The sequence below is a fragment of the Caloenas nicobarica genome, chromosome 4 (genome assembly GCF_036013445.1).
Source record: "Caloenas nicobarica isolate bCalNic1 chromosome 4, bCalNic1.hap1, whole genome shotgun sequence".
NCBI lineage: Eukaryota > Metazoa > Chordata > Aves > Columbiformes > Columbidae > Caloenas > Caloenas nicobarica.
The window spans coordinates 72906075-72912505 of record NC_088248.1 but is presented as its reverse complement, the minus strand read 5'-3'; positions in this window follow the sequence as shown (position 1 = coordinate 72912505).

Sequence of the window (6431 nt, the reverse complement as noted above, 5' to 3'; positions counted from 1 at the left end):
GTTGGTTGAGATGCTGATAAAGAACCGAAGAGCAGTTCAACCTCTTCAGCGGGTGGTTGGTTGTGTGCCGGTAGCTTCAGCTCTCGTGCTGCGGTCGGAGCTGCGAGGGGACCAGAGGAGGCAGCTGCGGAGCACAAGCGTGATCTCTGGTGGCCAAGGGCAGCTGAAGGAAGAACTCATGAGCTTCTATTAAGACTGGCACAGATGTGATGCTGTGACTTCTTCCTCCAGCCTTCCAGCAGCAAGGTTTTGTACAAATACTTGGTTTTAGCCACAACCTTTATCTTGCCCTCTGAAATTTCTGTTGCCTCTTACCTTTCCTAATATCAGATGTGCCCAGAGCAATGGTATTCCACGTTGCTCTTTCGTTATTAAATAAATCCCATATATACATGCTGACAAATGTAACATTTGTTGCTGTCGTTTAAAATTAAGGCCTTTTTTTTTCCCCAGGAAAGAACAACCTTGCCTGTGTGTTATAAACAAAAAAAAAAGCCCAGCAAAATCCTGCCTGTTGGGGTTGACATAATTACCAGCTCCAGCAAAACTGGAGAATATGTTGATATGTAAAAATAGTACTGATGAAAAGCCAGGCGCTGTCAAAGAAACCATTGCCTGAAGTGACAGATGACCAGATACAAACATGAATTAAAAGGTGAAGGGGTGTGAAGAGGGATGTCTGAACCCTGCTGAGAAATGCAACCCCTTTGTTCTGCAGCCACCTCGCTCTCGACACGTTTCACATCTTGCAGCATCACAGACCTTGACCTGTGATTCTGAGAGTCGCCGAAGCCCGAGCGTTATGTTTGTAGACAAACGTGGGTACATCCTGGTCGCAACAGGTTTGAGCGGCTGGGCATCAGCCTTGCCCCGCGTCTCACGAGGTGTTGGAAGGTCGGTGATCCACTCCAGAAGTCCCTGAGGGGCTTGGTCACCTAAAACTCCCTGTGTGTCTGATCACCTTCCAGAGCCACAGAAAGTGCTTTTCTTGCTCCAAGCAGAGTCTCCTGCATTCTCTGCCTCTCTGGCTATTTCATTTTCCCTATAACAGCCCTATGAGTGGAGACTGAATCACCCGCCCATGTGCCCACCAGTGGTGTGAATCATAAACTTGAGTCTGGAGTGTTTGGCTATGTTTTGGTGTCTCCTAGCCACCGTTTGACCAAAACCTCCCACATTTTATACATAAATAATCCTCCCCACGGTGCCTGGGAAGGAGCTGCAGTGGCTCATAGCTCTGTGCTGGTCTGTGATGGATCTGTACATTGCCATGAGGGAATCCTCTTACTCCTCACTGTATAAAGCTTATTGCACCTGTGTGCTAAAAGCAACAAGACTCTTGTAATTAGAAATAACTCGGTATGATGCCTTGCTTGGCACATGGTGGGGGAATCTTTTGGTGGGGAGCTGGTGTGAGTTCCTCACAAGCTGGAGTTCAAACTGTGTCATGTGTGACTGACTCTTGTAGGGTCACGACACCATCAGTGGCAGCTCCAGTGGTCAAGGTGGGAGACAGGCGTTAAATCCACGTGCTGCAACACCTTCTGTAGGTGATATTAATGTCAGGCTGTGGAGCAGAGAGCCAGTGCCTGCAGATTTTGTTAATCTCCTCAGTGACCTGCCTGTTCCGCTGAATTTACCCTTTTCTTCTCACCCAGGCACTTGTCCGTCACCTCTTTGTGGTTTAACAAAAAAAAAAAAACAAAAAAACAAAAAAAATCCCACCTGTGATTGAATCTTGATTGAAATTCTCATATCTGTTAACACTTGCATTTTCCAGCCTGTGAACTGGAACTAGAGCTGCTCGCTCTTGCGGGGTTGAGCAGGGCTGAACGTAGGAGCTTTACCTCCCTCTGGGGTCATCTGCCTGGTCATTAGTTTTCACAGCCTCCCGCTCTTGTGCTCGGGCCAAAACCAACTCGTTTCCAAGCTCCTACATCTGCCTTTGAGGAGAACAAAACCTCCTTGTTTGGTGCAGCCTCTCGTGCTCCCTCCTCGTGGAGCAAGGAGCTGCTGGGGTGGCTTTGGCACGATGGAGCTGCCAAGGGTCAACAGGAACATGACTGGCAAGGCACAGAAAAACAAACTTATTTTTTTTTCCCACCTTTCCAACAAAGGGAAATGAGAAATACAAGCAGGCACTGCAGTGCTAAGCATTACGCACTTCTTCCTCAGCGGTCTTTGCTTTTCTGCTGCAGATAAAATAATTATTCTGGAGCTCAAGGAAGACTTGAGCCCCAGCTTGGACCTTGAATATGTAAGCTGGTCCTGAGAGGGGAGCAGGAACAAGGTTTCTTGCAAATCTCTGCCTTTCTCCAGCCTGTTTCTACCTGATCTTAGAAAAAAAAGCCAAGCACATTTTGCATAAGCTGGAGTTATTTCCCCACGACTTCAGACTGAGTTAAGGATGAGAGAACGTGAGCTGGTAGAGAAGCTGCAAAGGAGTTTTTCCTCTGCAAGAGCTGGATTGTTGCTCTTTTTTTTTTCCCCCATTGCATCCCTTTTGATTCTGCCTCCCTTATTTTGGACCATCAATATGTTTTGTGCTTTTCCATGCTGTTTTCCTCCTTTTTCTGCCTCCCTGTTGTGCTCCTGTGTGCCAGGGCTGCAATGTCTCTCTGGCCTCTTCTCGAGGCTGCCCAGCTGGAGAAGTTCAGGTGGAAATGGCTTGTCCCCAGTGGGTACAAAGGCATTTTCTGTGAAGTTTAGAGGCTGCAGCAGCAAAACCTCAGAAAAGGACTTGGGGAAACAAGGGATATGGTGACCTGGAGGGGAATGAAACCAGGACCTTGGTGGTGGGCTGGAGAAGGCAGGAATATACACACATCTCATTGGAATGTCCAAGTGCAGCAGGACAGCAGCTGCCAGGATCGAACCTATAGCACCGTATGCCTGGGCCTTTCATGCTGCTGTAACATAAATGACCACAAAACAGCTCAGCAAAATTTTTTTACCAACTTCTCCTTTCTGCTGAGAGAGACAGATGCTTGTGAGAAACAGCTGGTGTGATTTTTTTTTTTTTTTTTTTTTTTTTTTTTTTTTTTTTTTTTTTTTTTCCAGGGCTTGGTCTTTCTGTAGCTGCAGAAAAAGATCAAGATCTGGGTACAGGGCAGTTTTATGACCCCTCTGTGCTGCTTTGTCTCTTTAGCTTGGAGGAGACTGAGGGGTGACCTCATTAATGTTTATAAATATGTAAAGGGTGAGTGTCACGAGGATGGAGCCAGGCTCTTCTGGGTGACAACCAATGATAGGACAAGGGGCAATGGGTGCAAACTGGAATACAGGAGGTTCCACTTAAATTTGAGAAGGAACTTCTTCACGGTGAGGGTGACAGAGCCTGGACCAGGCTGCCCAGGGAGGTTGTGGAGTCTCCTTCTTTTTTAATGGAAAAATCTTCAAAAAGAAAGAAGCGTTGGTTTGTTCCAGCGGTCAAGTATCATGATTACTGCGATCATTTTCAGTTTTACGGCCAAATAGAGATGTCTGGGGTTATTTTTAAACAAGTCCTTTCCTATTTATAGAGATAATAGTTAACAGGGACAGATCATGGATTAGCTCAAAACCCTGAGGGCTTTTCCTCCTCGTGGTCACGAGGGTCTGAAGCCTGTCACCGCTTCTCCTGTCTAGTTTTACCAGGCTTGATTTCTCACATCAGCTGCTCCTCATGTCACCAGCCAGCAGTTTGTGCTGACTTGTCCCCCGGTCCAGCCACTGCTCAGCGATGGATGCATGGATGGATGGATGGATGGATGGATGGGTGGGTGGGTGAGGTTTGTAGCTCTGCAACTTGGTGAGACACTTAGGGGTGTCTTGAGCTGGAACCTCCTGCTGCAAAGGGACAGTCCCAGCCACTGCTTATAACAACTCACACTCAGGCTGCATTATAAAGTTAAATGGTTTTAAATACCTGGATATTAAAGGGCATGTCCTCATGCCTGACAGCCGAGCTGGACATTCACAGGAAAGAGATGCTGAATTTTACACTGCGGTGGAGCGGTCCACGAAAGCAGCACCAAGGAAGCTCCCTCTGGTCCATCAATGCAGCCTGGGCTTTTCTTGCAGCCGAGCATCAGAGAAGTATTTTATATTTGCAGGAGGACTGGAAACGAGAAGCTGGTGCGTAGCCCCATCTAGTGCTTTGGTGTGAATCGTGCTGCTCAGCCAGGACACGCTCAGGCTGTGGCCAAGGTCTCCTTCCAGCTGCCGTGCACCGTTTGGGAGGATCGAAGCATCAAATAACCCTTTAACCACTAATGCAACACGTGTGAGTTGGGTGCTGGAAGCTAAGCCTGAGGTGAAGACCACAGGAATTAACTGCTTTCCTTGCTCAACACACAAGTGAAGCTCAAGGTCAGGACTTTTATCCCATGGATGAATATTAAACCCAGCCAGCTGTTGGCCCAGCCCCAGTGCAACAAAGGACGCAAACCCTGGTGGCAAATATCAACCTGCACCCAGGGCTGGTGCTCTCCAAGAGGAGTCAAGTATTTTTTTAAATTGCATAATATTTTCTTGGCTTACAAATTCAGTTTATTTCATCTGTGTAGGCGTGAATGTAGTAAACCTGTATCTAATAATATTTCTAAATTCCCTTTCCTTGGAGTAAAAGTTTCCATTGATGGTCTGAGAGCTGGACCAAGGTGGGGGTACCTGGGAGCTGCTAATGGACCTGGGTGTCTGACTCTGCACCTGTGTGTCCCTTGCCTGGGACAAATCAGCCTAAATCAGGTGTTCAAAGAGGAGCCGAGAGCGCAGGGTAGGTGCAAAGTGGGTTGTAGAGCTTTAGATATGAGGCGTGTAAAGTGGCAAACCAAGGCATGCAATAATGGGATTTTTTTTCCCTGTCTTGTAGTGGGTTTGTGGGTGATATTTGGTAGCTCATCCAGAGACCAGCTCATTTCTCTACAGAAATATTTCTGTCGGTAGGGAGCATGTTCTTGGAGCAAGTGAGGTGGGGACCAAAGGCACGGCTGCAGGTAAGCCATCTGAAGAGGCGGATTATGCTACATGGGCTGGGAGGAGGAGAGCTGATGTCCCTGTTCCTGCTTTTTGTGTCCCCACAGACACAAGTGTGTCCCCTCTGAGCAGGGCATCACACTTGCCTGTCGTGCTGGTGGCACTCAGGTCACCGGAATGAAGCACCAGTCCTGGATCTACTGCCCGCACCAGGAGAAAAATAATTGTGGGTCTTCACACTTCGCATAGAGGTATTTAAGTCTGCTCCTCCTCTATTTTTCTTTCTCTGGTGGTTGCAGGGAAAATGTGGCAGGGAAGGGCTCTAGAGGGCGCGTTACTACATGCTCCATCTCCCAGGGAGTTAGAATCATAGAATTATTTTGGTTGGAAAAGACCCTCAGGATCATCAAGTCCAACCATAACCAACTCTGGCACTAAACCATGTCCCTGAGAACCTCATCTATGTGTCTTTTAAACCCCTCCAGGGATGGTGACTCCACCACTTCCCTGGGCAGCCTGTTCCAATGCTTCACAACCCTTTCCATGAAGAAATGTTTCCTAATATCCAATCGGAACCTTCCCTGGTGCAACTTGGGGCCATTTCCTCTTGTCCTATCACTTGCTACTTGGAGAAGAGACCAACACCCTCCCTGCTACAACCTGCTTTCAGGTAGTTGTAGACAGTAATAAGGTCTCCCCTTAGTTGGACCAATGCATGGAGGTCTGTCCAGCCTGTCTCAGCCCCATGTGCCACCAGAGACTTGGAGGGCAACAAAAATCCTGAGACATCCGAAAACATGCCTGGCCAGGACACGTGAGCAAACAGACACCAACTAATCCAGAGAAGATGGTGCAAAGGGTCAATGCAAGAGAAAGCGATTCCCTTCTTCCCTCTGCATCATCCCGGAGAAAGGACAAGATGTAATGGACACAAACAGCATCCTGGGAGGCTTAGGTTCAGCAAGAAGATTTTTCTAACATGAGATTAGAGAAGCATTGGCACGGATTGTGCCGGGAGGTCTTCCAGCACTGGAAAGTTTGAAGACTGTGTTGGATGAGCTCCAGCCAGGGCTGTTTCAGCTGCAGCTGATCCCACCGTGGGCAAGGGATGGATTGAGCTGCCCCGGAGGGAGGAAGGGAGTGTTCTTTCCAGCCTCCCTCTTGCTGCCCTTTCATCTCAATGTATGATATCAGACACCGATGCTGGGGTTGTGGTTACTCACCCTTCCTCCTGAAGCTTTTTTAGCTCCGCTTGTAGGACATGTGAAAAAGCAAAGCCCAGCCACAAAAATGGGGATGGACTCTCCCCGGTAGATAGAGTTGTTGCTGGGGGCAGAGGGAGGGGAATTGTAAGTCCTTGATACAGAAGGAGCTGCGTGTTGAACCCCACCATGGCCAAAATTAGAGCATCTCTTGGGCTGATTTAAAATTTACAGTCCTGTAAAAAAAAAACCCCACCTTATCAGCTTGCAGAG